Raw genomic sequence first — 20,560 nt, forward strand, 5'->3', positions numbered from 1 at the left:
TTCAGAGACTTTTCATCTTTTATCTAGTAGTTACTTAAATTATGTAAGAGATAAAAATGGTTCCCTGATGTAAACTTCATCACAGTGGTTTCTATTTAAAGACGAAAGGACTGAAATTCTGAAATGTCTGGAATCTGACCTTGAAATGAGAATAATTTTTTGTTATTCAGAATTGAGCCAAAGAATTGAGCCAAGGAAGTATCTTGCCTTCCTTTCTTGTCTTTATTAATTGTTTTGGGGAGCCTACTCTGTACAGAGTTGCATATTAGGCCTACTATAGGACTTATAAAGATGGTTTATAAATTTTTGCCCCCAAGAAAATTAAATCACACTTAAAACTATTCAGAGCATGTGATATCCTTAGAATTATCTTTTATCACTGATGATTTGTATATGTTCAACCAAATGCATCAGATATAAAAGTGACATACTTTGTACTTAAAAGGTGTTTGTAAAATTAGTTCAAATAGAAGATTTTTTTTTTTTTTTTTTTTTTTTTTGAGACAGAATCTTGTTCTGTCGCCAGGCTGGAGGGCAGTGGCACAATCTCAGCTCACTGCAACTTCCGCCTCCCAGGTTCCAGCGATTCTCCTGCCTCAGCCTCCCAAGTAATTGGGACTACAGGCGTGCGCCACCACTGCCAGCTAATTTTTTGTATTTTTAGTAGATACAGTGTTTCACCATGTTAGCCAGGATGGTCTCAATCTCCTGGCCTTGTGATCCACTTGCCTTGGCCTCCCAAAGTGCTGGGATTACAGGTGTCAGCCACCGTGCCCAGCCCAAATAGAACTTTCTAAGGCAAAAAATATGCATCATTTTGATACCAGTTATTTGTACTGATTTCATTTGATAAAATTGCAATATTTTATAAATTGACAGGCATTTTTTACTTCCTTCTTTTCTTACCCTTCTACCCTCCGTTAGTTTTTAATTTGTTTGAATTGTTCATAGGCAATGTTTCGGCTCAGTGACTTGGGAAGTAGAGCTTTCCTAGAAAAGTCAATGCCCATGGCCGTTGTTGGATAATTACGTTGCATAGCCCTCAAGTTGTTATGAATAGATATGATTGTTTAGCTCAAATGAAGTATAACATTAGAGCTAAACAATCATATCTGTGTATTGGATGTTGATTTTCTGAAAATTTTTTTATTTCACTTTCATTCTTAGAGAATATTTTTAATGGAGGTCTAGGTTAATGGTTATTTTCTGCACTATAGTCTAGTTTCTATTGTTTATGTTGAAAATTCAGTTATCAGTATAATTGTTCTTTAAAGGATAATCTGTTTTGCTGAGATTACTAATTTCTCTTTGTCTTTGGTTTTTCATCTTCGATTTATGATGTACCTGGTGTCTTTTTTTTTTTTTTTTTTAATTCTCCTTGGAGGGCTTCTCAGATGTTCACTTAACACCATTGGTTTGTTTTGGAAAATTCTGAGCCATTATCTCTAAAAATATTGTTCTGCTCCTTTTCTCTTTTCTCTCTTTCTGGGATTTCAGTTATTCATATTTTAGAAGATATTTTTACTATCATTTATGATCTTTCACCTTCTCTCTTCTCTTTTCTTGTCTGCCTTTTGTTCTGTTTTCTTTTAATCTCATTTCTAACCATTTTTCTAATTCTCTCTTCAGTTGCATCTAATCTGCTTATAAACCTATCCATTAAGCTTTTAATTTTGATTACTGTATTTTTCAGTTCTAGAATTCCATTTAGTTCTTTTTCTATTTTTCAATTCTCTGACAAAATCTTGATTTTATTTTAGAGCTTCCTGAATTTATTATTTATAGTTTTCAAGTCTGTCTTTATACCATAGGAGCTTCTGTGGATCTGGTTCAGTCTGTCTTCATGCCATAGGAGCTGCTGTGGATCTGGTTCTGTCGTGTATTTTCCCCCTTTTTTTGTTTGTTTGTTTTGTTTTTATATTATATTGTCTCCTTGAGTATCTGATAATTTTTTATTGATACCAGCTATTGTTTTTTTTAATTTTATAGAAAAATGTTGAGGTCTGGATTACTTTCTACAGAGAGTACTTTTCTACAGAGAAAAATGTTGAGGTCTAGGATAACTTTCTACAGGGAGAACTTATGTTTGCTTCTGGCAGGCAGCTAGGGCTCTAGCACTCCTGGATCACCTGTCATCAATTTTTAGAGATTGAGGTGATGTGAAGTTGTGCGTCAGGCCGTTGAGAGCTGTATTTATATCTGGTTCGTACTTCTTTCTGTAGTATAGCCTTTTGGGTCAACCTGGAGAGCTCATTAACTTCTAATAAACCCTGGAGAGTTTATTAGCCTCTACCTAACCTTGGCAGGCACTGGCCTCCATTTTTTGTCCTCCAAGCCTCTTGAAGATTGCGACTTCTTAGGCTCTCCTTTACTTTTCTTGAAGTTGGTGTTACTGCTAATTCCAGGCAGAAGCCCCAGATTCCAGGCTCAGCTTTCTGGGTTTCTCTTTTCCTCAGCTTCTCAACTTGACCTCTTAAATCTTCATTGACATTTTGGTTCTTCAGTGCTGTTAAGCAGATATTTTTTAAAGTTTGTTTAACTTTTCTAGTTATCCTCAGTTAGACAATTTGTTCAAATGGCATAGTTCTCCACTGTCAGAAGCAAGAGACCAATTTCCACAACATTTAAAAAATGAAAACATGTTATAGTCTCCAGTTTATGACTGTTACAATATTTTGTGTCTATGCTTACTATATTGCCACTTCTGTAAGTTCAGTAAGCATAGTGATTAGCCAGAATATCATGATAGGTGCCGTAAGTTCTGTATGAAAGACTATATGGTAGGAAAATATATATCTTAACAAGCCTTTTGAGGATTTTAGCTATTCATTTTGCATACTGATCAACTATATGCAGCATTGCATGAGCTCTTTAGCTATGGGGTAGCCTGTAGTACCTGCTATCTGCTAAGCTTTATTTTTTATTGAGAAATTTTAACAAATGGATAAAACATGAGGAATGAAGAGTTCTATTTTGGACCTCTTGGGTTTGAGATACCCATGTGATGTCCTAGAGGAGATGTGTGGACAATTGGACAGACATTTGGAGTTCAGAGGATTATCAATAAAAACCTATTGATTGAAAGTGTGTATAGATGGTATTTATGAAAGGAAGAAAAACTCAGATTGAGCAAGTGATAATCCAGCATTTATAGTTCTTAGGGCAGAAGAGGAGTTGAGAAGAAAGGTAGATAAGGAAGAAAGGAAAACAACAGAAATAGGGGAGAGGGGTTTCCTAGAACTAACAAAGAGAATTAGTTACCTGTTGAGCCATTGGGTAATAGAAAGACAGTTAATTGGCCATGGGATTAGCAATATGGAGCCACAAGCGACATTGTCCATAGCTAATCCCTCTTTTCTTCAGTAGGAAGACAAGTTTAGAAGGATAAGGGGAAATTAGGAAGTGGATATGGCCAGTGTCTTTATATATAAACATTCTGTCGGTTTTGCTGTGAAGTGGAGAGACAAAAGGAGTCATAGCTAGGGGATGATATGGAATGAAAGGAGATTATCTTGTGTCCCCACCAGTGATTGGGGGGTGTGACCTGATTAAGAAGATAATTGTGGTGTGTATATGTATACTTTTTTTTTTTAATTCAAAAGAAAGGGTTCATAGAGTACAGACTTAAGTTAAACTGAATTCGAAGTCTATTCTGCCACGTAGTTGGTGTGCTTGTAGGCAGATTATCTAGCCACCATTTATTTTTTCCAACAGGGAAAGTACCAGGTTCATAGCCACCATTTTCTCATAGAAATAGTTCCTGTTTAAGGGCTTTTGTGGATATATAACTAAATCAGAAGTGTACGTAAAGTACCTGACTCATAATAAGTAATCAGTGCACCTTAGCTGTTGGGTTTGTTTTAGTCACTTTTAAATTATAAATAGGGTATATGTTCAGAAACTATTAAGAACTGTTTGTGGATAAAGCCATGTTTCTTAGCATAGCATACATAGCCCTGGCTGTTGCTGTACCTCCCTACCCCAAAATTCAGCCTTAGCAAACTGCTTGCTTGCTGGTACTAGGAAGTACCTCTGAAATCAACTGAAAATACTGCATAGTACCTTCAGTTGATCACCTTAGAAGATCTTGCAGTTCTCACTCCCACCTGCTGTGTAGCCTATCCTCATTATCTGTCAGGGCCAACTTATCTTTCAAACTGCAGCTTAAGGTCACCTCCTCCCTTAAGGCTTTTCCTGACATCTAGCCTGTCAAACCTCATTCTGTATTTGACCTGCCCATTCCTCCTCTGTGGTCTCATTTTATTTAGCCTGTTACCACCCTACCACGCCTCTTCATTGGACTTGATGATTCACACATCTCTCTGTTTTTACTGGCCTGTAATATCCTTAGAAGTCATCTTTTTTTTTTAAATCCCCAACATAGCACTTGATCCATAGTAGGTGTTCCATAAGTGATTGTTGAATAAATGAATATATGTAAGGTTAAATGACCCACTTATATTATTGTCACCACTACCTTTTACATATTTTAATGTTTTAATCACTTAACTTATTTTTTAATTGCCAAGATTATTATTTTACGAAGAATACACATTATAAAATCAAATAAATATGTGGTTTTTGCTTTGACTGGAAAAGCGTTATTTTGTGGATTTTGAGACCAGGAATTATAAATAGACACTGTTCTAAAAGGCCATTTGTAATCTATTTGTCAGAAATTTGGAATATACTTTATAAAACAAGCCAGGCTGTGCAAGTGTTAGTGGTGGTAAAGATGATTATTATCATCGTAATAATAATCAGATTTCAGACTGGTACTTACAAAAGACTTGTTTAAACCATATGTCATATAACTTGAGAGCCTACCTTTTTGGGGGGACTAAGAATAGGGCAATAATGTGGTTTAGGTAGGAAAAGCAGGAAGACAGTGTATTCTATATTTGATTTGGCTGAATTCTCTCTTTGGTATCCCCTATACTTTTCTCTGCTGTTTCTGTTCTACTTTTGAATTTAAAGATTATTCCAGAATGCTGAGTTTTTACGGTTTTCTCCCATGGTAAGAACAGTGGAGCTGTGTTGAGCAATTGGGGCACAGAGAGAAGCCTTGGTACAACCATTTGCATAAATGTGCAATTTGTAAATTTAGTGTTTTGATATTAAAGAGATACTTAAACAGTTGTCTTTAAATTTGTTTTCTATATACAGGGAAGTTTAAGTCCGAGAGTGAGAGAGTTTTCTGACCTGCTTTGCTTAGTGGATAGGATTTTATTGATGGATAGCCAGCTGTATGACAGCCGCCACATCTTAAAAGAGAAATTATGTTGTAGAAAGATTAAGAGGAGGGTAGAGAAAACACTCTCACTTCCATCCACACATCTTTGGTTTCAGTGTTTTTTCCATATGTAAGTCAAGATGACTGAAGTAGTTGAGCATTTCCTAACCTGTTGTAAATTTGTAAACCCTTTCCTAAGTGATACAATCTCATGATTTCCTCATAGAAAGATTGAAAATTATTTTTTTCACTTTTACATAGTATATAATAAGTGGTTTTAAGTTTAAGGTTATATTAGATAAGTATATTATTAAAGATTGGATTGTCAAGTTCATTTTAGTATAACCCCTTAGTAACTTTTTTTTTTTTTTTTGAGATAGAGTCTCGCTCTGTTTCCCAGGCTGGAGTGCAGTGCAGTGCCACAATCTTGGCTCACTGCAACCTCTACCTCCCGGGTTCAGGCAATTCTCCTGCCTCAGCTTGCTGAGTAGGTGGGACTACAGGCGCACTCCACCACGCCCAGCCAATTTTTCTATTTTGAGTAGAGACAGGGTTTCACCATGTTGGCCAGGATGGCCTCGATCTCCTGACTCCCTGATCCACCCGCTTCAGCCTCCCAAAGTGCTGGGATTACAGGTGTGAGCCACCGCGCCAGGCCACACCTTAGTAACATATATACTTTGTAAGGAAATTGTTTATGTTTTCTCTGTATAGCAGATAACATATATTATTTAATTACATAAGAAAATATTATTTCCTGAGAAATTTTAAAGTATTTATTATATTTCTTTATGTACTCAGGCATCAAAAATAGTCAAAACTGTTTTCACATCTGGATGTTTGGAATTCTTGAAATTTGACCTTTAGGAAAATCTACTCTCCTTGTTTTTATTTGGTTTCCAAATGATGAGATAAGATAGGATGTTTCAGGATTCTTTTTGCAGGCACTTTTCTACAGTTTCACATTGCAGGTGTGGATAACCAATTAGGATAAAATTATATTTATATCTTGAGATATCTTAATTTTTTTACGTAAGAAATTTGATCAGAGGAATACAATTCACAGATGTTATTTTGGAGAGAACCTATGGAATTGTCATTTTTATGTTCTTCTATAACTTTTAAAGTTCAAAATTTGTGGTGATCCATTATGGAGATAAATTAAACACAATATACTAAAAATGATAGCTAAAAACATTGTATGTGTCTAAACCACAGCCCCTGGCAGTGTTCATCTAAGGTGTAAACTATAACTGTGTCAGTGGCTACTCCTTACCACTCAACTTGAAATACACATGGAGCTGCTCCACGTTTTATTTTTAAGAGTTGCAAAATTTAAAAGTTAGAAAAATATGATTAAAAAATAAATTAGAACATTTACTCTTTAACAATCTGAAGTTGAAATACCTTCTCCCATCTGGGGTGGGAAAACACTGACGGTTCCTTCCAGCTGTGTGATTTTTGGACAGCAGAACAGAATCCTCCAATGGTGTAATGAGAGAGGTAGGCAGCCTGTCAGTCCCTTTAGAGCAGAGAGCTTCATTCACTTCATGTAGAGGGTTCCCGCTTTGAGCAACAGCAACACTAAAGCTGAGCGAGGGCGAGTGTGCTCCTCAGGGTATGAGGAGCTGTGGACTGTGGTAAAAATCAGACCCAGCTCAGAAAATTTCCTTGGGCTCCTCTTTTCCTGCACATATTATTTTTGTAATTTATTTATTTATTTTTTTGGTTGTCTTGTACACTTTGTTTTGGAATAATCCCTAAATGTATAGAAAAATGATAAAGACAATATAGAGTGATCCTGAATATCACCCTGATGTTCACATCTTACATTATTATGGTACCTTTGTCACATCTAAGAAACCAACATTGGCACATTCCTATTAACTAACCACAAGACTTCATTTAGCTTCTACCAGTTTTTATACTAATGTCCTTTTCCTGTCCCATAATCCCATTCAGGATACCACATTGCATTTAATCATCACATTCAATTAGTCTTTTCTGGTCTGTGACAATTTCTCACTTGGAGTGCTAGCCACGTATTTTATAAAATGTCCCTCCATTTGGCTTTTGTCTGATGGTTTTCCATGACTAGACTGCAGTTGTGGTTCACTTCACAGAAGTGAAGAACCAGTTTTATCACATCATATGAGGGGTACATGCTGTCAACATGACATCACTGCTAATATTAACCTTGATTACCTGACCAACATAGCATTTGCCATGTTTCTCTACTGTAAAGTTACTCTTATTCCCCTTTGCATACTCCATTTTTTGAAAGCAAGTCACTAAGTCCAGCCCACTCTCAAGAGTGGGGGGTAGGTGTTAAATTCCCCTGCCTGAAGTAGAAAAAAATATACTTATTTGGAAATCTTCTGTAAGAAATATCATAGACATACCATTTTGACCCTACTAATAGGTCTGTTCAGCAGTGTTAATTCTTCCCCTCACTCCTGAAGGAAAAGACGATATGCATGTTTAATGAAATAACCAACTTAAATTATGCTCATAACTAGATTAAATGTATTTTTCACCACTGAATATAAAATTTAGAGTGCCAATGTTAAGTGAATAAAATATTTCCTATTCTCGTTTTGTTTCATGATAAAAGTAATGAAAAAGAAAAACTTGTGTGAAGATTAGGTAGAATAGAGAATTCAGGCATTTTCCCTTTACTATTTTCAATAAGATTTTTTAAAGACATCTTCGATTTTTATACAGGTACTTGTTTTCTCTCCTTTCTAGCTCTCATAACTTTTTTGAATTTGTATTTTGCTTTCATCATACTCCATTTTGAAGGACTCAGTCTGCAATTCTACCACTTGCTTTGCAATCTGCTGGTACCATAAAGCATGGCTAATTCAACCTAATGGGATTATTAATAGTTCCCTACAAACACTACATAAGCCATTTTAGGATAGCAAGGGTTTCTTGTAGTATTAAAGATACATCTAAAAAGTCATGTTTTATAATAAACCATTTTGCCTCCTTTTCTTAAGGATTAGGTTATTGAATGACCATAATAATCATTAGTAAGGGATATAGAATATTTCCATGAACAGGATTATCTACTCATTGTTTTAAAAATTAAGGAATTAGGCTTATTAACTTCAGAAATTTAATTTTCTTGAGATATAATTTATATACAATAAAATATGTATATTTTGTATAGAGTTTGATGCATTCTGACTCATATATACATTTGTATAATTGCCATTCCAATCAGGATACAGAGCATTTCCAGAAAGTTTCTTTGGAGGCAGTCCTCCCCATCTCTACCTCCCACCCAAGAAAACTAATGATCTGATTTCTGACACTATAGGTTAGTTTTAGAAAGGCAGTTATTTTATATTACTCACATTTTTTCTCCATAGCTACCTTCATGATTTCCCTTTTATATTTGCTTTTTAATAGTTTGACTATGATGTGGTAGATTTTGAAGTAGGGGGAGTATTTATCTCACTGAACTTATTGGATCTGTGTTTGATATCCTTCATTATTTTTTGAAAAATTATTGGTCATTATCTCTTCAAATATTTCTTCTGCTCCATTGTCTCTCCTCTTTCTCTGGGACCCCAATTATGAGTATGTTGGACCATTTGATAATGTCTTACAGTTTGTGGATGCGCTGTTCCTTCTCCCCCGACACAGTTTTTTTCTCTTTGTGTTTCAGTTTAGGTAAATTCTATTGACTACTGTTCAAGTTCACTGATATTTCCTTAGTTATGTCAGAAGCTGATGAACACACCAAAGTAATCTTCCTCATCTCAGATACTGTCTTTTAAAACTTTTAATATTTCCATAGTTTTAATTGATCTACTGAAATATCCTATCTACCCATTAATGTTGTTTATCCTTTTCACTAGATCCTTTAACAGTTCAATCTTAGTCATTTTTAAGTCCCTGTCTGATAATTCCAATGTATGAATCATCTGTGAGTCTGTGTCTATTGATTAACTTGTCTTTTAGCGCTGGGTTGTTTGGGGGCTTCTTGTTTGTTTGTTTTGTATATGAGATTTATAATTTTTGATTGAATGCTGGACATTGTGTGAACATTAGGCACTGAGGCAAACAGTATTTACACCTCAAAATGGACTTGCCTCTTCTACTACGCTGTAATTGTGTGAGGTTGAATCAGTCTAGTCAGCAGCTTAGCTGGATTTGGGTTTTGCTACCTATGGTAGACCATAGGCTTCAAATTCTTCTAGTGCTAGAGTGTTGTTGCCTAGTGCTTAGGGATGCTGTGCTGGCTAAGTTTTCCTCAGGATTACTGCTCCAGCTAATGTTTCAGCTGTCCCTGCGTGCATGTACCACAGAGAGGGTATAGCACCACACTCTTGCTCTTCCCCTAGCAGAAGACTGCTGTTGCTTAGCATTATGTGGTTTGCTTCTGTTGGGCCTGGAGGCAGGGTATAGTTCTCTGTTCTGGCTCAGTCTCAGCCTTAGAGAAGCCACGTACACCAGGGTCTTGGGGATATTTTCTGCTTTACTGGTTCTCCTCCCTGTGACAGTTGAATACTGCCTTTACTTGCAACTGACATTAGCAGAAGTTTTCTGCCCCTCTTAGAGCAGTAGAAATTCTCCAAAAAATAATGAAAGATATCAAACACAGTACCATCTACTTGGTATTGGTATAGGATCTTAGGCCCAAAGCAGTCTTGTGCCCATAATAGAGTTTTTCTTCCACCTTTTTCCCAACCACATATTGTCCTTTATGGTGCCTGTTGGACTTGCTGCCCTTCCTCCAGCTGCTTAAGCCTTTTGTTTCATTAGCATGAAGAGTCTGAGGAAGCAGGTAGCACCGAAGCACTGTGGGCTAGGAGGATTTGTTGTTCCCCCTAGAGGGACAGATATATCCCAAGTCTATTTTCCTCTTGCCTGGCTGACTGTCCTGTGATCTTCTCACTTCTCCAAGTGCAGCATCTGGACCAAGATATGAAAGGGGCCCTTTTTTTGCCCCGTGTAATTTTAGAAAGTTTATAAGAACTTTAGATATAATTTTAATACAGTTCTTTATCTTACTGAATTGAATACTAGGGCACATATATGCTACAAAATGTCCAGAGAACTACAACTAAAATCTGAAGTTTTGATTTATAGTATAGTTTCTGTTATAATATGTGGACCGGTTTCAGTATAAATACTAGTGTCTCATAGAGTGAATTGATGCATACGACTATAAAAATTAAGTCTTTTGTTACTTGAGCTTTTCGTTTCCAACAAATTCTCAATACAAATAATTAAGTTTAGTCTCATAGATTATGTTTCTTTGCTATTTCCCTTGACTGTTTATAACATTCATGACATACTTTTCAATTAACTGTGTTTTTATTCATGGGCGTTATAGACTTTAAAGAAAAAACTTGATAGAATATATCCAAAGGCAGGCACCACTATAAAATCTAGACTTTATTATTTTTGTGATTGAAACTCACCACTCTAAATATTAGAAATGGCTTCCATCTGTTTCATTGCAAAATGGGTAAAACTATATTCATGAGCTTTCTTCTCTTTAATGATATAAATTTTCTACTTAAATGTAAGCCACTAAGTACTAAATGTAAAATATAGTTTAAGTAAATAAAATTACATGATAAAATGTATTTAGAAGTAAAATATTAACAGTTGCATTCAAGCCCTGTGTTTTCCAGTGCTCTTATACTTTTTACTTAAAGGAATTTATCTAAAAATTCGTGGAAATAAGAGATAATGTATCAAAATACCATCAGCTCTCTTAAAGTTTATTACTAAATAATCTAATTAAATAATAATATTCTAAAATGTTTTCTGACATTCTAAATTATAACCACGTGAAAGGGCATTAAAGCATCCCATTTGTTTATTTTCTGCTGATAAGCTTTAGGTAACAGCTCTGAAATGCCTACTGGAAGGGCAGGGAGGTTGGAAAGGAAATGGACTTTTTGCTGTACTTTTGCTAGAATACATTTAACTCCTTAGAGATTGGAGATTAGTTTCATAGTATAAAAATACCACTACCTTTCACTGCAGCATCAAGGAGTTTACTTTGTGGAATTGTTTTATCCTGTATGTCTAGCTTTCATAACTTTACAAAGAGGAAAGTGTGTGTGTGTGTGTGTGTGTGTGCGTGCGTGTGTGTGTGTGTGTGTACTAGTGGGACTGGGTCTAAATTTATGTGATCTAAGTGAAAGTTAATTTGCTTGAAACCCTTCTTGTTTGCTTGAAACCCACAAGCTGAGGATCATACCTAGGGGACCTCTCTCCCATCCGAGTACTAACCAGGCCTGACCCTGCTTCACTTCTGAGATCAGGTGAGATTGGGCGCGTTCAGGGTGGTATGGCCATAAGCCCTAGGACACCTTTCTGAACTCTTTAACTTGAAGTCAGCCTTTCTTGATTCATAAAGGCGATAGAAAGAATCTGTAAACATCTCTATGTTTTATGGTCAGGTATAAGAATCCTAAATTGAGTGGTCAAAACCTGGACCAGTTTATTAAAAGAGATTACTGCAATGAAGCAGAAAACTAACCGACTTCCAGTCATTTGTTGTTAAAGAAGTCATAACTAGTGTCAGCTGGTATGTGAAAGCCAAATTACCAAGTGTTCCCACCTTTTACTCTGAAGAATTAACTTTTCAAAGTCAGTGCAAAGAACTATAGTTTTGGTAAAGGCAATTTTACTGAATAGTCCAAAATGTTATTGTACTTCCAGAAATATAGAGCAGTTTCCCTATAATAATAAAACCTCTTGATTGATGCCCCCCAAAATGTGAGCATCTCAGAAGGGGAGGGGAACTCATGGATTAATTGACAGGTGAGAACCAGAAAAAGCCCCCAACTCCCAGTAAATTTGCAATTTCAGTGTTTGCCTTATAAAAATCTTCTTGCTTTAAGCAAAATTTCTTTTACTCGATATGCATTTCCAGCCCTCTAATTTTTCTTTCCTTATGAGTTTGAAGGCACAAAGACAGTGAACAGTAGAAAGAAAAGATTATTCTATCCTCATCTTCATAGTTATACAAATGGTAATTTCTTGGCCCTAAAATAGTCAAAGTAAGTTTGTAAAATTAGATATGTTCATGCTGTTTTTTCTTCTTATTTATTTAACATAAGTAGAGATATTTAGCTTCAGGAAGTGTCATTGTAAGGGTGGGGATACCAATTTATTTGTTTCTCTTTATAGAAGAATTCTAGCTTAAAAATATTAAATAACATATAGTAGATATTCTTCCAGTGTATTTTTCACTATTAATGTGAAAATACTCCTTATCTTATTAATATTACATTAAAATGAAGAATTCTGAAAACTGCATAATGGCAGGAGGATTTACATTCTTATACTGATCAGATGTTAATACTTTCTTCAGAGAATTGGGGTTTTAGCATTCATTCCTTTTCATGCATCTGACAAAGGACTAATATCTAGAATCTACAAGGAATTCAAACAAATCAGCAGAAAAAAAACAATCCTATCAAAAAGTGGGCTAAGAACCCGAATAGACAGTTCTCTAAAGAAGATACGCAAATGCCCGACAAACATATGACAAAATGCTCAACGTCACTAATGATCAGGGAAACGCAAATCAAAACCACAAAGACCTTTTTAAAAATTAACCTACTGAAATTAAATTGTTTTCATCATTCCCAGTGTTATCAAAAAGAATAACGGGTTTTGAACAAGCATTTGGCACTTTGATGACAGGAATCTAAATCAGCTTCAGTGATGAACTCAATAAATTATAAGATTCTGGTTTGATTGAGACATACACCTATCTTTGATGTCCTGGTTTGGTTCAGGCATACTGAGGATAACTTAGAGTAATCTTATTTCTTTTGGAAAGGCACAAGAATATACATAATGCTCCAAAGATTCTTGATGTCATGAAAATCACTCTCATCCTAAAGGATTTGTTAGCCAGTGATCCCTCTGAAGCAAGTTCACATTTATTAGAATTTCAGAACAGTGTAGATAATGTGGATAATTTTAGTTCTAGCTGCATAAAATACCCAGAAGTTTATTATTACAATTAAATCTTGTTTTTTATTGCAGAATACCGTGGTGTTCTCTATAACTGTGTTGAATTTATAATGATCTAATTGAGAGGAATTTATCCCCAAAGGATAAGTGTTTACATTTTTTATTTTAAATTATTAAGGGCATATATTATTTTAATTACAGAGATAGTATATAAGTAAAAGATTCATTTTATTTAAATGTTTTCTTAAAAGTGTGTTATGTCTCATTTTTCAACGTTTAGAGGATGCAAGAGAACCAACTCTGAAAATCATAAAAGGAAAGAATGAAACAATTATCTTATTTCTCTTTTACAAATTCTAACGCAAGGTAACTCGTTGGTGCAGGACAGTTTCTCTTTATAGAAGAATTCCAGCTTTTAAAAAATGAAAATGGAATGATAGAATTGATATGTCACACTTTATAATCCCTAATGAAATAATGGACCTAGGTAGTGATCATTAATGACTGCTAAAACTGCTAAAACTTAAGTGAAACTTCATGAATGGAGAAGACTGATAACACCTGAACTTATTGCTTAATCTTATCACAAAGAAAGAAACACTCAGCCATTTTGTGCCTCATGATGTGATGCAATAAGAAATACATTCTCTATAAAACTGTCTTGCCAAAATATCAAACCCAGATTGTATTAAACCTCTGTAATTACCAGTTCATAGGAACTAGAGTACCAAGTTAGTTGACACTGTAGAAAGGCAATAAGCAGAATCCAGAATGAGGAAAGTGCTATGGGGGAAATGACCCAATTTCATCAGTGAATAAATGGAAAGAAAAAAGAATGAAGGAGAACTGTAGGTTAAAGGACATTTAAGTGATGTATCAACCAAATGCAATTTGTGAGTCGTGTATTTTCAGTCAACCAAACCAATTTTTAAAAAACTATTTGGGAGATGCTGGTGACATTTTCAACACTAACTGATATATGATGATAGTAAAGAATTATTGTTATATTTTTCAGGTGTCATGTAGCTTAATAAGAATTCTTATCACTTAGATATACATACTTAAAGGTATTTTGGGATGAAATCATATGGTATCTTGAATTTACTTTAAGACAACCTAACAGAGGTACAGGAGATACATATATAGATGAAAAGATTAATAATTATTGAAGTCGAGTGATGAGTATAGCAGTTTGTTATACTCACCTCTCTACTGTTACATGTGTCTGAAAATTTCCATAAGAATGAAAAACTAAACTTAGGAATATCAGATAAATAAATATAGTAAACATTAGGTAAATTACTATAATAAGAATACAATGTAATATAGATACAAAAGGATCTTACAGAAATCTTACAGAAATATTAGCAAATTCAGAATATATAAAAAGTTGCAAAACTAACATTGGAATTATCAGTTTAATTTATGATATTAGCAAATAATTTATGATTATTTCAGTGGATGCAGAAAAACCCAATTAATAAAACCCAGCATCTGTTCATAATAAAAACCATAGGAAACTAGGAATAGAAAAGAACTTCTTTAATCCCATTATAGGATATCTCCAAAGCTTCACACTCTTGGCTAAAGTATTCTCTTTGACACTGAGAATAAGACAAGGAGGCTTATTGTCACCACTTTTTTTCATTACATAAAAATCAGTTGTATATCCAGATCCCAACACAATCAATTGGAAACTAAATGTTAAAGAAATGCCATTTGCAATAGTATTACAAAATACAAGTACCTAGGGATAAATTAACAAAACCTATTGCAAGCTTTCTGTGCAAAAAAAAAGTGCACAAGATTGAAATAACTGAAGACCTAAATAAATGGGAGCTATATTATGTTCCTGGTGGAAGACAGTATTTTAAAGGTGCCATCTCTTCAAATTAATTATATAAATTCAGTGCAATTCCAACCAGAATTTTATTTATTCATTTTTCTATTTCAATAGGTTTTTGGGAAACAGTTGATGGTGGTTACATGAATAAGTTCTTTGGTGGTGATTTCTGAGATTTTGGTGCACCCATCACCTGAGCAGTGTACACTATACCCAGTGTATAGTCTCTTATCCCTCACCCGCTCCCACCCTTTCCTCCGCGTCCCCAAAGTCCACTGTATTATTCTTATGCCTTTGTGTCTTCATAGCTTAGATACCACTTATGAGTGAGAACATTGGTTTTCCATTCCTGAGTTACTTCACATAGAACCTCCAATTTCATCCAGGTTGCTACAAATGCCATTATTTCATTTCTTTTTATGGCTGAGTAGTATTCCATGGAGAGTGTGTGTGTGTGTGTGTGTGTGTGTGTGTGTGTGTATCACATTTTCTTTTTCTTTATCCACTCTTTGATTGATGAACATTTGGGCTGGTTCCACATTTTAGCAATTGCAAATTGTGCTGCTATAAATGTGTGTGTAAGTATCTTTTTTGTATAATGACTTCTTTTCCTCTGGGTAGATACTCAGGAGCAGGATTGCTGGATCAAATGGTAGGTCTACTTTTAATTTTTTAAGGAATCTCCACACTGTTTTCCATAGTGGTTGTACTAGTTTACATACCCACCAACAGTGGAAAAGTGTTCCCTTTTCACCACATCCACGCCAACACCTATTTTTTTTTATTTTTTGATTATGGCCATTGTCGCAGGAGTAAGGTGGTATCACATTATGGTTTTGGTTTGCATTTCCCTGATCACTAGTGATGTTGAGCATTTTGTTACATGTTTGTTGTTCATTTGTATATCTTCTTTTTAGAATTGTCTCTTCATGTCCTTAGCCCACTTTTTGATGTGATTGTTTGTTTTTTTCTTGCTGATGTGTTTGAGTTCCTTGTAGAGTCTAGATATTACTCCTTTGTTGGATGTATAGATTATAAAGATTTTTTTCCCCACTCTGTGGGTTGTCTGTTTACTCTGCTGATTGTATTTTTTGCTGTATATAATTAAGTCCCATCTATTTATCTTTGCTTTTGTTGAATTTGCTTTTGAGTTCTTGATCATGAAGTCTTTGCCTAAGCCAGTGTCTAGAAGGGTTTTTCCACTGTGCTCTTCTAGAATTGTTATGGTTTTGGGTCTTAGATTTAAGTTTTTCATCCATCTTAAGTTGATTTTTATATAAGATGAGAGATGAGGATCCATTTCGTTCTTCTACATGTGGCTTGTCAGTTGTCCCTGCACCATTTGTTGAATAGGGTATCCTTTCTCCACTTTATGTTTTTGTTTGCTTTGTCGAAGATCAGTAGGCTGTAAGTATTTGGCTTTATTTCTGGGTTCTCTATTCTGTTCCATTGGTCTGTGTGCCCGTTTTTATACCATTACTGTGCTGTTTTGGTGATTATGGCCTTATAGTATAGTTCAAAGTTGGGTAATGTGATGCCTCCAGATTTGTTCTTTTTGCTTAGTCTTACTTTGGCTATGCAGGCTCTTTTTTGGTGCCATATGAATTTTAGGACTTTTTTCTAGTTCTGTGAAGAATGGTAGTAGTATTTTGATGGGAATGGCATTGAATTTGTATATTGCTTTTGGCAGTATGGTCATTTTTTAAATATGGATATTTTGTGGGATTTTTATAATATCCCATGTTATATGGAGCATGGAATGTGTTTCTGTTTGTGTCATCTGTGATTTCTTTCAGCAATGTTTTGTAGTTTTCCTTATAGAAGTCTTTCACCTCCTTGGTTAAGTATACTCCTAAGTATTTTATTTTATTATTATTTTTTTGCAGCTTTTATAAAAGGAGTTGAGTTCTTAATTTGTTCTCAGCTTGGTCACTGTTAGTGTATAGCAGGGCTACTCATTTTTGTACATTAATTTTGTATCCTGAAACTTTGCTGAATTCATTTACCATTTCTAGGAGCTTTTTTGAGGAGTCTTTAGAGTTTTCTAGGTATATGATCATGTCATCAGCAGAAGCAACAGTTTGACTTCCTCTTTGCCAATTTGGATACCCTTTAGTTCTTTCTCTTGCCTGATTGCTCTGGCTAGGACTTCCAGTATTATGTTGAATAGAAGTGGTGAAAGTGGGCATCTTTGTCTTTTTCCACTTCTCAGGAGGATTGTTTTCAACTTTTCCCTGTTCAGTTTAATGTTGACTGTGGGTTTGTCATAGATGGTTTTTATTACCTTAAGGTATGTCCCTTCTATGGCAGTTTTGCTGAGGGTTTTAATCATAAAGAGATGCTGGATCTTATCAGCTGCCTTTTCTGCATCTATTGAGATGATCATGTGATTTTTGTTTCTAATTCGGTTTATGTGGTGTATCACATTTATTGACTTGCATATGTCAAACTATCCCTGCGTCCCTCATATGAAACCCACTTGATCATGATTGATAATCTTTTTGACATGCTGTTGGATTCAGTTAGCTAATATTTTGTTGAGGATTTTGCATTTATGTTCATCAGGGATACTAGCCTGTAGTTTTCTTTATTTGTTATATCCTTTCCTGATTTTGGTATTAGGGTGATACTGGCTTCATAGAATGATTTAGAGAAGATTCCATCTTTTGAAATAGTGTCAGTTGGATTGGTACCAATTCTTTGAATGTCTGATAGCATTCAGCTATGAATCCGTCTGATCCTGGCCTTTTTTTGTTGGTAACTTTTTAATTACCATTTCAGTCTCACTGCTTGTTATTGGTCTGTTCAGAGTGTCTGTTTCTTCCTGGTTTAAACTAGGAGGGTTGTATATTTCCAGGAATTTATCCATCTCCTCTAGGTTTTCTAGTTTATGCCCATAGAGGTGTTCATAGTAGCCTTGGATGATCTTTCATATTTATGTAGTATCAGTTGTAATATCTTCTGTTTCATTTCTAATTGAGCTTATTTGGTTCTCTCTTCTTAGTTATTCTCACTAACGGTCTATCAATCTAATTTATCTTTTCAAAAAACCAGCTTTTTGTTATATTATGTTTTGTAATTTTTTTTGTTTCAATTTTTAGCTTTGCTCTGATCTTGATTATTTCTTTTCTTCTGCTGAGTTTGGGTTTGGTTTGTTCTTATTTCTCTAGCTCCTTGAGTGTGACCTTAGATTGTCTATTTGTGCTCTTTCAGACTTTTTGATGCTGTGAACTTCCCTCTTAGCACTGCCTTTGCTGTATTCTGGAGGTTTTGATAGGTTGTGTCACTATTATCATTAAGTTTAAAGAATTTTTAAATTTCCGTCTTGAGTTCATTGTTGATCCAAAGATCATTCAGGAGCAAGTTATTTAATTTCCATGTATTTGCATGATTTTGAGGGTTCCTTTTGGAGTTGATTTCCAATTTTATTCCACTATGGTCTAAGAGAGTACTTGATATAATTTCAGTCTTCTTAAATTTGTTAAGACTTGCTTTGTGGCCTATCATATGGTCTGTCTTGGAGAATGTTCCATGTGCTGATGAAAAGAATGTCTATTCTGCAGTTGTTGGGTAGAAAGTTCTGAAAATATCTGTTAAGTCCATTTGTTCTAGGGTATAGTTTAAGTCCATTGTTTCTTTGTTGTCTTTCTGTCTTGATGGCCTGTCTAGTGCTGTCAGTGGAGTATTGAAGTCCCCCACTATTATTGTGTTGCTGTTGATCTCATTTTTCTTAAGTCTAGTAGTAACTGTTTTATAAATTTGGGAGCTCTACTGTTGGGTGCGTATATAGTTAAGATTGTGATGTTTTTCTGTTGGACTAGTCCTTTTATCCTTATATAATGTCCCACTTTGTCTTTTCTAACTGTCGTTGCTTTAAAGTTTGTTTTGTCTGATGTAAGAATAGCTACACCTGCTTGCTTTTGGTATACATTTGCATGGAATATTTTTTTCTACCCCTTTACCTTTAGTTTGTGTGAGTCCTTATGTGTCAGGTGAGTCTCTGGAAGACAGCAGATACTTGGTTGGTGAATTCTTAGCCATTCTGTCATTCTGTATCTTTTAAGTGCAGCATTTAGGCCCTTTACATTCAACGTTAGTATTGAGATGTAACATACTATTCTATTCATCCTGCAAGTTGTTTCCTGAAAACCTTGGATTTTTTTCATTGTATTGTTGTTTTATAGATCCTGTGAGATTTATGCTTTAAGGAGGTTCTATTTTGGTGTATTTCAAGGATTTCTTTCAAGATTTAGAGCTTCTTATGGTAGTTCTTGTAGTTCTCTCTTGGTAATGGCAAATTCTCGCAGCATTTGTTTGTCTAAAAAAGACTGTGTCTTCCCTTCATTTATGAAGCTTAGTTTCACTGGATACAAAATTCTTATATGATAATTATTTTGTTTAAGGAGAACAAAGGTAGGACCCCAATGCTGTCTAGCTTGTAGGGTTTCTGCTGAGAAATCTGCTGTTAATCTGATAGGTTTTCCTTTATAAGTTACCTGATGCTTTTGTCTCATAGCTCTTAAGATTTTTTTTTTTTCATCTTGACTTTAGATAACCTGGTGACTGTGTGCCTAGGTGGTGATCTTTTTGCGATGAATTTCCCAGGTGTTCTTCCCAGAGCTGCTTGTATTTGGATGCCTAGATCTCTAACAAGGCTGGGGAAGTTGTCCTCGATTATTCCCTCAAACATGTTTCCCAGACTTTTAGATTTCTCTTCTTCCTCAGGAACACCAGTTGTTCTTAGGTTTGGTCATTTAACATAATCCCAAACTTATTGGAGGCTTTGTTCATTTTTATTTAATTCTTTTTTCTTTGTCTTTGTTGGATTGAGTTAATTTGAAAGCCTTGTCTTCGAGCTCTGACGTTTTCTTCTACTTGTTTGATTCTGTTGCTGCAAGTTTCCAGTGCATTTTGCGTTTCTCTAAGTGTGTCCTTGACTTCCAGAAATTGTGATTGCTTTTTTATTTATGCCATGTATTTCATTGGAGATTTTTTCATTCGTATCCTGTATCATTTTTTTGATTTCTTTAAGTTGGACTTGTGCCTCCTTGATTGACTTAATAGTTGATCTTCTAAATTCTTTTTCTGGCAATTCAGAGATTTAGTCTTAGTTTGGATCCATTGCTGGTGAGCTGGTGTTATCTTTTGGGGGTGTTAACCATGTTTGTCATATTACCAGAATTGTTTTTCTGGTTCCTTCTCATTTGGGTAAACTATGTCAGATGGTAGATCCGGGACTCAAGGGCTACCGTTCAGATTCTTTTGTCCCACAGGGTGCTCCCTTGTTGTGGTGTTCTCCCCTTTCCCCTAGAAATGGCTCCCTGAGAGCCAGACTGCAGTGATGCTATTTCTCTTCTGAATCTAGCCACCCAGCAGAGCTACTGGGCTTTGATCTGGTACTGGGAAGTGTCTGCACAGAGTCCTGTGATGTGATCTGTATTCAGGTCTCTTAGCTGTGGCTACCAGCACCTGCTCCAGGAAAGGTAGCAGGGGAGCGAAGTGGACTCTGTGAGGGTCATTAGTTG

General features: G+C 35.3%; 1 protein-coding gene across 2 annotated transcripts in view; it reads left to right on the forward strand.

The window, feature by feature from the left end:
- NT5DC1 (5'-nucleotidase domain containing 1) overlaps positions 1 to 20,560 on the forward strand; it is a 144,820-nt gene that overhangs the window by 65,892 nt on the left and 58,368 nt on the right. The window lies entirely within an intron of this gene.

This window comes from Pan paniscus, chromosome 5 (genome assembly GCF_029289425.2).
Source record: "Pan paniscus chromosome 5, NHGRI_mPanPan1-v2.0_pri, whole genome shotgun sequence".
Taxonomy (NCBI): Eukaryota; Metazoa; Chordata; class Mammalia; order Primates; family Hominidae; genus Pan; species Pan paniscus.